We start from the raw sequence: 13825 nt of genomic DNA, 5'->3' as shown, positions 1-13825 counted from the left end.
TTCCACACTCTGTAGAGGTTCTGTTAAACAGAACCCAGACTCAACACTTGACTATAGCACGACTGACAGGTTATGAATTGACGCTATTCCAGCCACACATAGAAATCAGACGCTGCAGCATTCTGAACCCCGCAACACTGTTACCTACAATTATGACAGATCCAGCCCCGCATGATTGTATAGAAATCATTAATGCAGTAACAAAGCCACGACGAGATTTAACAGATGTTCTATTGACAAATCCAGACCTGACACTTTATGTGGATGGTTCATGTATGCGAACGAGTACAGGAGAATTAGTGGCCGCATATGCAGTGACCACTGAAACCGAAGTTAAAGAAACACATCGTATTGACACACTGTCCGCTCAAGCGGCAGAGCTTATTGCTCTGACCCGAGCCTGTATACTAGCCAAGAACAGAAATGTCAACATATACACTGATTCCCGTTATGCGTTCGGAGTTGTACACGACTTCGGAATGTTATGGCAAGAACGAGGTTTTTTGACCTCTCATGGTGCCAAGATCCAACATGGTCACCTCATTCAAGCACTGTTAGAAGCAATACATCTGCCTTCAGGCATATCCGTCATGAAGTGTAAAGCACATACTAAAGTTACAGATTCTGTTTCCCAGGGTAACGACCTGGCAGACCAGACAGCAAAACATACAGCACTGACTCACACTCAGACAACGGATGTGACAAAGACAATAGGACCGACAAGTTGTATGACAGTCAGGGATCCCACACTAGATGTAATCGATATTCAGACACATGCTACCCCAGATGAAATAAAGAAATGGACTGATCTAGGAGGGATCCAGACAGATCAAGGTTGAATGACGAAGGGAAAATCTACATGGTTTCTCCCTGATTCTATGGTTCAAGTCATGATCAATACAGCACATAGTCCAGCACACCTAGGAGAAAAAGCGATGTTAGACAGTTTACAAAATCTTTGGAACAATAAACACTTACGAGCAGCAGCAAAACAGAAAGTGCGTACTTGCATGATCTGTTGTCAGTTCAATCCAGGTAAAAGCGTCCCTGTAGAGCAAGGTGGATTTCATCTTCCCGATCACCCTTTTGAAGTCCTCCAGATGGATTATATCCAGATGGACCGTTGTCGAGGATTTAAATATGTCCTTGTAATTGTTTGTGCACTTTCCCGTTGGACCGAAGCATATCCAGTCCCAGACTATACTGCCCCGACCACTGCCAAGCAGCTGGTTCGAGAATTCTTCCCACGGTACGGCTTGCCTCGTGTCGTGTACTCAGATAACGGTCAGCCATTCTCATCCGAATTAATGAAGCAGGTTTCCCTATTGCTAGGATACCAGTGGAGATTCCATTGTGTCCGACATCCCGAAGCCGCAGGCCTTGTAGAAAGGCATAATCAGACACTAAAGACACGCCTTGCTAAAATATGTCAAGAGAAAGGGGTCGACTGGATAGTCGCCCTGCCAGTGGCACTGTTCTATATGAGGATGGTTGCCCACTCGAGATCAGGACTATCCCCGTACGAAGTGGTCTTTGGAAGACCACCGAATATGTGGGGGACGCCCATTCCTAAGAAAATTACTGATGTCGATTGTAATATGTTGACAGATTACCTTGCCTCCTTGATGTCTGCACTCCAATCATGTCGTTCACAGGTTGCCGCAGCTTTTCCCGACAACACTGATGTAAAGCCACACGATGTCCGTCCTGGTGACACAGTTTTAGTACGGAATTTCGACAGGAAAAGTCCGCTGGAGCCCCGCTGGAAGGAGCCAAAGACCGTCCTTCTTACAACGAGGACCGCAGTGAAACTGGAAGGCAGAAAGGGGTGGGTCCACACGAGCCATATTAAGAAATGCAATGAACTGAAACCAGACCCAGGCTCGTCCACCCCCACCAAAGACTGTATCAAAACTAGTGACTTTAAAGTTTCCGAACGAGAGAAAACTCCACAAGAGGAGTACAGATCAAAGCTCCGATCTAGCAAGTCAGACAGTTTAATTGTTTAAGTCCTCCCCTAGGTGAATTGGTTAAATAGTTTCTGACATGTATCCCCCAGATCGAGATAGAGAGAGAGAGAGACAATTCAAGAAACGTACATACTGCAAATCACTGCGTAGTCACTGTATAGTGACATTATTAATCATGTTTTTTCTAAGTCTTCTAATTATTGTTGCAAGCATACTTCTCCCTATCTATTACCCTATTTTCAAGCGTGAACAATCTGCTTACAATGTATCTGCTGAACATTCTTTTAGCGAGTTACCTCCACATGAACTTTCTTACAGACTTGCGCTGCGCAACAACACATTCATTAGTATGCTACATCATTCCCATCAGACTAATAATGCTACAAACTGCTGGATATGTGGCCGACTCCCTCCTTACCAGAATTACAAGGGAGCTCTGCCCCTCTTTCCGTACCCGTTCACTCACAATGGCTCCTGTGGTGCATGGTTTAAAATAATTAATTCCTTAGATCCTGATATTGCTGTTTTCGATGGGGGCTGGGTTTGGGGAAACTTGAACTTGGTCCTGCTCGACGTCTGTTACCCTGATAAAGAGGGACTCCCCATTAGAATAGGAACTGATCTAGAAAATGAAGTATATGGATTAAGTAATTACACAATTAACCTTATGATTCTTACTGTTGAATCCGAAGCTGCACCAGTTCTGCCCGCTATGTCAGTATTACCCGTCACTGGTGAATTATGTGTCAGGAAGAAAGGTTCAGTACACTTAGGTCATAGTGAATGTACTACTGTAGTCGAATTCAGGGATCATGGTAAATCGTCCTTTAAAGCCACCAGTCATTCCTATTTTGTTTGTGGTCATACCGCATACATACGTTTACCTCCAGATTGGGATGGTACCTGTTACATTGCATTCCTTCTGCCACCTGTTTTTCTAGCTCCTCCTGATTATCACAGAAATACAAATCTAGTAACGAATAGACTCAGAAGAGATATCTCACTTGTCGACTACACTGAAACGGCATGGGAACAGTACACCGATTTTAATAAAGGATTCTTTTTCTTTTTAGGCCCTGTCCAAAATAGTAAATTAATACGCAGATTAACTAAAACACTTGAAGCAGTAGTGAATGAAACTGCCTCCGCCCTAGGTAACTTAACAGAGGAACAGTCTGCCATGCGGGTTGTTGTCCTTCAGAATCGTCTTGTTATTGACGTCATCTTGGCAGATAGAGGCGGAGCCTGTAAGGTCATCGGGTCAAGTTGCTGTGTTTTCATTCCACAAAACGCGCCATCTGTATATCAAGCTATTACACGTCTCCATAAAATTGCAAATCAGATACATCAGAATCCAGGCACCTGGACTTGGTCCGGTTGGTTCTGGACAATGTTAACCGCTTGGGGATGGAAGATCCTATCCTTCCTAGGCATTGGCCTAGTCCTAGTATTCAGTTGCTGCCTGTGCTTACAGTGTGGACCAGCGATTTGTGGACTGTGTGCCACTTCATGTATTGAACATTCCAGTTTCTTTTCAAGACGTAAAAGAAAGAAAGAAGAGCAAATGATGTTACAAGAACAAACTGATCGATTCATGAGGATCGATATATCATGAAGGGTCCGTAGGGAACAAGGAGGGAATGAGGAAATATAAATTCTATGGTCAAGTTGTGTTCCCTAGCGTGTACCCCACCGTCTCCATGTACCAGCTTAAAGTGCATGTAACTTCCCTCCTGCGCCTGCTATGAAGACGCAAATACATTTGCGTCCAACGTTAACATGTCCTCCTTCAGATCCACCCTGAATGGATTGAATAGTCCGTTCCTAAGTATGCTATGCCAACGTCTTTTTGTAGTGTACTTTACACGTTTCTCCAGCTCTGGCAAAGTAGGCCCTGAATTTCTGCCATCGAGCCTTTTTTCTGGCTTCTGACTCTGAAAGCCTCAGCCCAGGCAGCCCCTGTACCCGTGAACTCTGACTTACTTCCAGCGCGGCCCACTGCGCTCAGCTCAGCCTGCTGCCTGCCAAGACTGACTACAACCTTCGAGTTATCTGTTCCGCTCCTCGAAAATACATTCCTGCCTACTAGTTCAAGTAAACATTCCCCAGCTGCAGAGCCAAAGGGCCGGCCTGTCTCCGTGCAAGTAATTCATAGCCTCTGTTACCATGCTCCCCTGGAAGGCCCATGCCCCCACGCTTCTCATGCAGACACTCAGGCGCTTATACACGCATTCACAGTCAGTATAGAATAGCTTCTGCCCCAGAGACCTTTCCCGTCCAGATAATATGGTTCCCAAACATCAGATATCAGATCTGATAGAAGTACGAGTTGATCTGACATGCCAGACTTCTGTCTCTTTCCGTCAGTGTAAATGTCAAGCTCCCTGCACCCTCCAGTCTCACGTCAATCACACGTCATGCAGCTGCGCGCGCATCCAAGCTTCCGATTTCTGCTGACATTGCAACATTTCTGTTTAGTGCCACCCCCTTGTGACACCTACCTGTGACGTTTCTAGCACACACCTCTAGTTCACGCCTTCTGATTACGTACTAGTAACACGTGGATGCTGTTATCTTGTCTTCTCTCAGCTGTTACGCCTACTATATTGCTTTCTATGGTGTAAATTAAGTATATAAGCTATGTATTGTCAATAAAGCTCTGCTCTATCCCTTCTTCCACCCCTGTGGTGGGAAGAACATGATATCCAGGTCTTGACCATTCCTTTTTAAGGAATAAAACCCCTAAGAACTCTAACACCACGGACTCTGTTTTTTTCTTTCCGATCTGAGTTATTATTGATTAAGTACTTACCTGCATAGAAATTAAGACGGTAAATTATATATTTACATCATTGGTAATTAAATGAGTAGAAGGGTAGACAGGATGCCCTACTGCAAACTAAGATGTTAAGATGAAAGAAATTGGGGCACTTTCTGACACTTCTGAATTTGTATGAACGTACGTTTGAGCATAAGAGTCTCAACTTTACTAATGCTGAACTGGTAGGAATTGGCTAAAATGAGGATGGTAAATATTCTATTCATCGTTTTTATTATTTCCATTAACTGTAGCATAACCCTTCCTCTCTCAACTTATCAGCTGGCTTAATTGCTATCGGTGTACCATATCCTAACACAAATGAATTGAGAAGGGTTCACTGCCACTTGTCTGGCAAAAAGATCTATAGATCTATGTCCTAATATATGTGCTACAGTTGTTTAGAGAGTGTTAGCAAGTGAGGCGTGGGATTCAAAGAAGTATGGAAGGTTAAAATTACAAATTGGGATTTGATTTTCTAACGAGCTGTTGATTTTCACAATAATATAGACTCCATAGTATTGATCTGTTTACCCTTTGTAAAAATTGTGCTAACAGTGGACTTTTCCATCTGCAGATTATACTGAATGGCCAGCAGTGGCAGCGTTTCACCACAGAATTTCTCTGCCTTGCCGAGACTGAAGAAAAAAAAAAAAGCATATCTTCCGGCATACGGCATCATTTGACCAATTTATATGGTAAGTAAAACTCACAATCATTCCTTTAGGCATTAAAAAGACGTTCACAGCTTTTGAATTTCCTCATTACCTTCTAGTGGGAGCCTGTGGCTGAATATATTTTCTTTCAATATAGAAGTAATATGGATCACATTGTGTTGGTCATGATAGTTAACAAAAACTGACTGCCTTCAACACTACTAAAGCCTGCTTTAGATCCTAGTGCTAGCAATGTTCCACTTGAGGAATTTGCTGCCTTTGAGTTTGAAATGCACTATCTCACTTGAGAACGATAGTGTTTCCTTCTCACAGAAGGGAGCTCATTTAACGTCTTCCCCTGCACTTTGTATGTTGGACTCTGATACTCAAGATGGATTGGTATTAAGGATAATCTCTATTTTTGTATCCCCATCCACTTTCAAAAAGGCCCCTATGCTTTGAGTGGTTCATAGTCCTTTACCATTCCCCCTCCTACTTGCCTTACAAACACAGATAGTAACCTACTGCATACCTTCTGAAATCTCATCCTCCTGTGTGGTCAGCTTCCACAAGGACAATTGGTCCACTGGTGCTCTGACGTCATAAAGCTAAAGCAAGAATGTTGTCTGACCTGAGGGCCACTCTGTTGCCTAGCAAGCTGACATCATAAAGCAAAAACAAGATGTTGTCTGACATGAGGGCCACTCTGTTGCCTATTAATCAGTAGGATACATTTATCTTGGTAATTAAATGAGTAGTAGGGTAGACAGGATGCCCTACTACAAACTAAGATGTTAAGATGAAAGAAATTGGGGCACTTTCTGAGACTTCTGAATTTGTATGAACGTACGTTTGAGCATAAGAGTCTCAACTTTACTATTGCTGAACTGGTAGGAATTGGCTAAAATGAGGATGGTAAATAATATATTCATCGTTTTTATTATTTCCATTAACTGTAGCATAACCCTTCCTCTCTCAACTTATCAGCTGGCTTAATTGCTATCGGTGTACCATATCCTAACACAAATGAATTGAGAAGGGTTCACTGCCACTTGTCTGGGAAAAAGATCTATAGATCTATGTCCTAATGTGTGTGCTACAGTTGTTTAGAGAGTGTTAGCAAGTGAGGTGTGGGATTCAAAGAAGTATGGGAGGTTAAAATTACAAATTGGGATTTGATTTTCTAATGAGCTGTTGATTTTCACAATAATATAGACTCCATAGTATTGATCTGTTTACCCTTTGTAAAAATTGTGCTAACAGTGGACTTTTCCATCTGCAGATTATACTGAATGGCCAGCAGTGGCAGCGTTTCACCACAGAATTTCTCTGCCTTGCCGAGACTGAAGAAAAAACAAAAAGCAAATCTTCCGGCATACGGCATCATTTGACCAATTTATATGGTAAGTAAAACTCACAATCATTCCTTTAGGCATTAAAAAGACGTTCACAGCTTTTGAATTTCCTCATTACCTTCTAGTGGGAGCCTGTGCCTGAATATATTTTCTTTCAATATAGAAGTAATATGGATCACATTGTGTTGGTCATGATAGTTAACAAAAACTGACTGCCTTCAACACTACTAAAGCCTGCTTTAGATCCTAGTGCTAGCAATGTTCCACTTGAGGAATTTGCTGCCTTTGAGTTTGAAATGCACTATCTCACTTGAGAACGATAGTGTTTCCTTCTCACAGAAGGAAGCTCATTTAACATCTTCCCCTGCACTTTGTATGTTGGACTCTGATACTCAAGATGGATTGGTATTAAGGATAATCTCTATTTTTGTATCCCCATCCACTTTCAAAAAGGCCCCTATGCTTTGAGTGGTTCAGAGTCCTTTACCATTCCCCCTCCTACTTGCCTTACAAACACAGATAGTAACCTACTGCATACCTTCTGAAATCTCATCATCCTGTGTGGTCAGCTTCCACAAGGACAATTGGTCCACTGGTGCTCTGACGTCATAAAGCTAAAGCAAGAATGTTGTCTGACCTGAGGGCCACTCTGTTGCCTAGCAAGCTGACATCATAAAGCAAAAACAAGATGTTGTCTGACATGAGGGCCACTCTGTTGCCTATTAATCAGTAGGATACATTCATCTTGGTAATTAAATGAGTAGTAGGGTAGACAGGATGCCCTACTACAAACTAAGATGTTAAGATGAAAGAAATTGGGGCACTTTCTGAGACTTCTGAATTTGTATGAACGTACGTTTGAGCATAAGAGTCTCAACTTTACTATTGCTGAACTGGTAGGAATTGGCTAAAATGAGGATGGTAAATCTATTCATCGTTTTTATTATTTCCATTAACTGTAGCATAACCCTTCCTCTCTCAATTTATCAGCTGGCTTAATTGCTATCGGTGTACCATATCCTAACACAAATGAATTGAGAAGGGTTCACTGCCACTTGTCTGGGAAAAAGATCTATAGATCTATGTCCTAATGTATGTGCTACAGTTGTTTAGAGAGTGTAAGCAAGTGAGGCGTGGGATTCAAAGAAGTATGGAAGGTTAAAATTACAAATTGGGATTTGATTTTCTAATGAGCTGTTGATTTTCACAATAATATAGACTCCATAGTATTGATCTGTTTACCCTTTGTAAAAATTGTGCTAACAGTGGACTTTTCCATCTGCAGATTATACTGAATGGCCAGCAGTGGCAGCGTTTCACCACAGAATTTCTCTGCCTTGCCGAGACTGGAAAAAAAAAAAAGCATATCTTCCGGCATACGGCATCATTTGACCAATTTATACGGTAAGTAAAACTCACAATCATTCCTTTAGGCATTAAAAAGACGTTCACAGCTTTTGAATTTCCTCATTACCTTCTAGTGGGAGCCTGTGGCTGAATATATTTTCTTTCAATATAGAAGTAATATGGATCACATTGTGTTGGTCATGATAGTTAACAAAAACTGACTGCCTTCAACACTACTAAAGCCTGCTTTAGATCCTAGTGCTAGCAATGTTCCACTTGAGGAATTTGCTGCCTTTGAGTTTGAAATGCACTATCTCACTTGAGAACGATAGTGTTTCCTTCTCACAGAAGGGAGCTCATTTAAGGTCTTCCCCTGCACTTTGTATGTTGGACTCTGATACTCAAGATGGATTGGTATTAAGGATAATCTCTATTTTTGTATCCCCATCCACTTTCAAAAAGGCCCCTATGCTTTGAGTGGTTCATAGTCCTTTACCATTCCCCCTCCTACTTGCCTTACAAACACAGATAGTAACCTACTGCATACCTTCTGAAATCTCATCCTCCTGTGTGGTCAGCTTCCACAAGGACAATTGGTCCACTGGTGCTCTGACGTCATAAAGCTAAAGCAAGAATGTTGTCTGACCTGAGGGCCACTCTGTTGCCTAGCAAGCTGACATCATAAAGCAAAAACAAGATGTTGTCTGACATGAGGGCCACTCTGTTGCCTATTAATCAGTAGGATACATTCATCTTGGTAATTAAATGAGTAGTAGGGTAGACTGGATGCCCTACTACAAACTAAGATGTTAAGATGAAAGAAATTGGGGCACTTTCTGAGACTTCTGAATTTGTATGAACGTACGTTTGAGCATAAGAGTCTCAACTTTACTATTGCTGAACTGGTAGGAATTGGCTAAAATGAGGATGGTAAATAATATATTCATCGTTTTTATTATTTCCATTAACTGTAGCATAACCCTTCCTCTCTCAACTTATCAGCTGGCTTAATTGCTATCGGTGTACCATATCCTAACACAAATGAATTGAGAAGGGTTCACTGCCACTTGTCTGGGAAAAAGATCTATAGATCTATGTCCTAATGTGTGTGCTACAGTTGTTTAGAGAGTGTTAGCAAGTGAGGTGTGGGATTCAAAGAAGTATGGGAGGTTAAAATTACAAATTGGGATTTGATTTTCTAATGAGCTGTTGATTTTCACAATAATATAGACTCCATAGTATTGATCTGTTTACCCTTTGTAAAAATTGTGCTAACAGTGGACTTTTCCATCTGCAGATTATACTGAATGGCCAGCAGTGGCAGCGTTTCACCACAGAATTTCTCTGCCTTGCCGAGACTGAAAAAAAAAAAAAAGCATATCTTCCGGCATACGGCATCATTTGACCAATTTATATGGTAAGTAAAACTCACAATCATTCCTTTAGGCATTAAAAAGACGTTCACAGCTTTTGAATTTCCTCATTACCTTCTAGTGGGAGCCTGTGGCTGAATATATTTTCTTTCAATATAGAAGTAATATGGATCACATTGTGTTGGTCATGATAGTTAACAAAAACTGACTGCCTTCAACACTACTAAAGCCTGCTTTAGATCCTAGTGCTAGCAATGTTCCACTTGAGGAATTTGCTGCCTTTGAGTTTGAAATGCACTATCTCACTTGAGAACGATAGTGTTTCCTTCTCACAGAAGGGAGCTCATTTAAGGTCTTCCCCTGCACTTTGTATGTTGGACTCTGATACTCAAGATGGATTGGTATTAAGGATAATCTCTATTTTTGTATCCCCATCCACTTTCAAAAAGGCCCCTATGCTTTGAGTGGTTCATAGTCCTTTACCATTCCCCCTCCTACTTGCCTTACAAACACAGATAGTAACCTACTGCATACCTTCTGAAATCTCATCCTCCTGTGTGGTCAGCTTCCACAAGGACAATTGGTCCACTGGTGCTCTGACGTCATAAAGCTAAAGCAAGAATGTTGTCTGACCTGAGGGCCACTCTGTTGCCTAGCAAGCTGACATCATAAAGCAAAAACAAGATGTTGTCTGACATGAGGGCCACTCTGTTGCCTATTAATCAGTAGGATACATTCATCTTGGTAATTAAATGAGTAGTAGGGTAGACTGGATGCCCTACTACAAACTAAGATGTTAAGATGAAAGAAATTGGGGCACTTTCTGAGACTTCTGAATTTGTATGAACGTACGTTTGAGCATAAGAGTCTCAACTTTACTATTGCTGAACTGGTAGGAATTGGCTAAAATGAGGATGGTAAATAATATATTCATCGTTTTTATTATTTCCATTAACTGTAGCATAACCCTTCCTCTCTCAACTTATCAGCTGGCTTAATTGCTATCGGTGTACCATATCCTAACACAAATGAATTGAGAAGGGTTCACTGCCACTTGTTTCGGAAAAAGATCTATAGATCTATGTCCTAATGTGTGTGCTACAGTTGTTTAGAGAGTGTTAGCAAGTGAGGTGTGGGATTCAAAGAAGTATGGGAGGTTAAAATTACAAATTGGGATTTGATTTTCTAATGAGCTGTTGATTTTCACAATAATATAGACTCCATAGTATTGATCTGTTTACCCTTTGTAAAAATTGTGCTAACAGTGGACTTTTCCATCTGCAGATTATACTGAATGGCCAGCAGTGGCAGCGTTTCACCACAGAATTTCTCTGCCTTGCCGAGACTGAAGAAAAAACAAAAAGCAAATCTTCCGGCATACGGCATCATTTGACCAATTTATATGGTAAGTAAAACTCACAATCATTCCTTTAGGCATTAAAAAGACGTTCACAGCTTTTGAATTTCCTCATTACCTTCTAGTGGGAGCCTGTGCCTGAATATATTTTCTTTCAATATAGAAGTAATATGGATCACATTGTGTTGGTCATGATAGTTAACAAAAACTGACTGCCTTCAACACTACTAAAGCCTGCTTTAGATCCTAGTGCTAGCAATGTTCCACTTGAGGAATTTGCTGCCTTTGAGTTTGAAATGCACTATCTCACTTGAGAACGATAGTGTTTCCTTCTCACAGAAGGAAGCTCATTTAACATCTTCCCCTGCACTTTGTATGTTGGACTCTGATACTCAAGATGGATTGGTATTAAGGATAATCTCTATTTTTGTATCCCCATCCACTTTCAAAAAGGCCCCTATGCTTTGAGTGGTTCAGAGTCCTTTACCATTCCCCCTCCTACTTGCCTTACAAACACAGATAGTAACCTACTGCATACCTTCTGAAATCTCATCATCCTGTGTGGTCAGCTTCCACAAGGACAATTGGTCCACTGGTGCTCTGACGTCATAAAGCTAAAGCAAGAATGTTGTCTGACCTGAGGGCCACTCTGTTGCCTAGCAAGCTGACATCATAAAGCAAAAACAAGATGTTGTCTGACATGAGGGCCACTCTGTTGCCTATTAATCAGTAGGATACATTCATCTTGGTAATTAAATGAGTAGTAGGGTAGACAGGATGCCCTACTACAAACTAAGATGTTAAGATGAAAGAAATTGGGGCACTTTCTGAGACTTCTGAATTTGTATGAACGTACGTTTGAGCATAAGAGTCTCAACTTTACTATTGCTGAACTGGTAGGAATTGGCTAAAATGAGGATGGTAAATCTATTCATCGTTTTTATTATTTCCATTAACTGTAGCATAACCCTTCCTCTCTCAATTTATCAGCTGGCTTAATTGCTATCGGTGTACCATATCCTAACACAAATGAATTGAGAAGGGTTCACTGCCACTTGTCTGGGAAAAAGATCTATAGATCTATGTCCTAATGTATGTGCTACAGTTGTTTAGAGAGTGTAAGCAAGTGAGGCGTGGGATTCAAAGAAGTATGGAAGGTTAAAATTACAAATTGGGATTTGATTTTCTAATGAGCTGTTGATTTTCACAATAATATAGACTCCATAGTATTGATCTGTTTACCCTTTGTAAAAATTGTGCTAACAGTGGACTTTTCCATCTGCAGATTATACTGAATGGCCAGCAGTGGCAGCGTTTCACCACAGAATTTCTCTGCCTTGCCGAGACTGAAGAAAAAAAAAAAAGCAAATCTTCCGGCATACGGCATCATTTGACCAATTTATATGGTAAGTAAAACTCACAATCATTCCTTTAGGCATTAAAAAGACGTTTACAGCTTTTGAATTTCCTCATTACCTTCTAGTGGGAGCCTGTGCCTGGATGAATTTTCTTTCAATATAGAAGTAATATGGATCACATTGTGTTGGTCATGATAGTTAACAAAAACTGACTGCCTTCAACACTACTAAAGCCTGCTTTAGATCCTAGTGCTAGCAATGTTCCACTTGAGGAATTTGCTGCCTTTGAGTTTGAAATGCACTATCTCACTTGAGAACGATAGTCTTTCCTTCTCACAGAAGGAAGCTCATTTAACGTCTTCCCCTGCACTTTGTATGTTGGACTCTGATACTCAAGATGGATTGGTATTAAGGATAATCTCTATTTTTGTATCCCCATCCACTTTCAAAAAGGCCCCTATACTTTGAGTGGTTCAGAGTCCTTTACCATTCCCCCTCCTACTTGCCTTACAAACACAGATAGTAACCTACTGCATACCTTCTGAAATCTCATCCTCCTGTGTGGTCAGCTTCCACAAGGACAATTGGTCCACTGGTGCTCTGACGTCATAAAGCTAAAGCAAGAATGTTGTCTGACCTGAGGGCCACTCTGTTGCCTAGCAAGCTGACATCATAAAGCAAAAACAAGATGTTGTCTGACATGAGGGCCACTCTGTTGCCTATTAATCAGTAGGATACATTCATCTTGGTAATTAAATGAGTAGTAGGGTAGACAGGATGCCCTACTACAAACTAAGATGTTAAGATGAAAGAAATTGGGGCACTTTCTGAGACTTCTGAATTTGTATGAACGTACGTTTGAGCATAAGAGTCTCAACTTTACTATTGCTGAACTGGTAGGAATTGGCTAAAATGAGGATGGTAAATCTATTCATCGTTTTTATTATTTCCATTAACTGTAGCATAACCCTTCCTCTCTCAATTTATCAGCTGGCTTAATTGCTATCAGTGTACCATATCCTAACACAAATGAATTGAGAAGGGTTCACTGCCACTTGTCTGGGAAAAAGATCTATAGATCTATGTCCTAATGTATGTGCTACAGTTGTTTAGAGAGTGTTAGCAAGTGAGGCGTGGGATTCAAAGAAGTATGGGAGGTTAAAATTACAAATTGGGATTTGATTTTCCAATGAGCTGCTGATTTTCACAATAATATAGACTCCATAGTATTGATCTGTTTACCCTTTGTAAAAATTGTGCTAACAGTGGACTTTTCCATCCGCAGATTATACTGAATGGCCAGCAGTGGCAGCGTTTCACCACAGAATTTCTCTGCCTTGCCGAGACTGAAGAAAAAAAAAAAAAGCAAATCTTCCGGCATACGGCATCATTTGACCAATTTATATGGTAAGTAAAACTCACAATCATTCCTTTAGGCATTAAAAAGACGTTCACAGCTTTTGAATTTCCTCATTACCTTCTAGTGGGAGCCTGTGCCTGAATATATTTTCTTTCAATATAGAAGTAATATGGATCACATTGTGTTGGTCATGATAGTTAACAAAAACTGACTGCCTTCAACACTACTAAA

Source organism: Lissotriton vulgaris, chromosome 8 (assembly GCF_964263255.1).
Source record: "Lissotriton vulgaris chromosome 8, aLisVul1.2, whole genome shotgun sequence".
Taxonomy (NCBI): domain Eukaryota; kingdom Metazoa; phylum Chordata; class Amphibia; order Caudata; family Salamandridae; genus Lissotriton; species Lissotriton vulgaris.
This window is presented reverse-complemented; position numbering follows the sequence as displayed.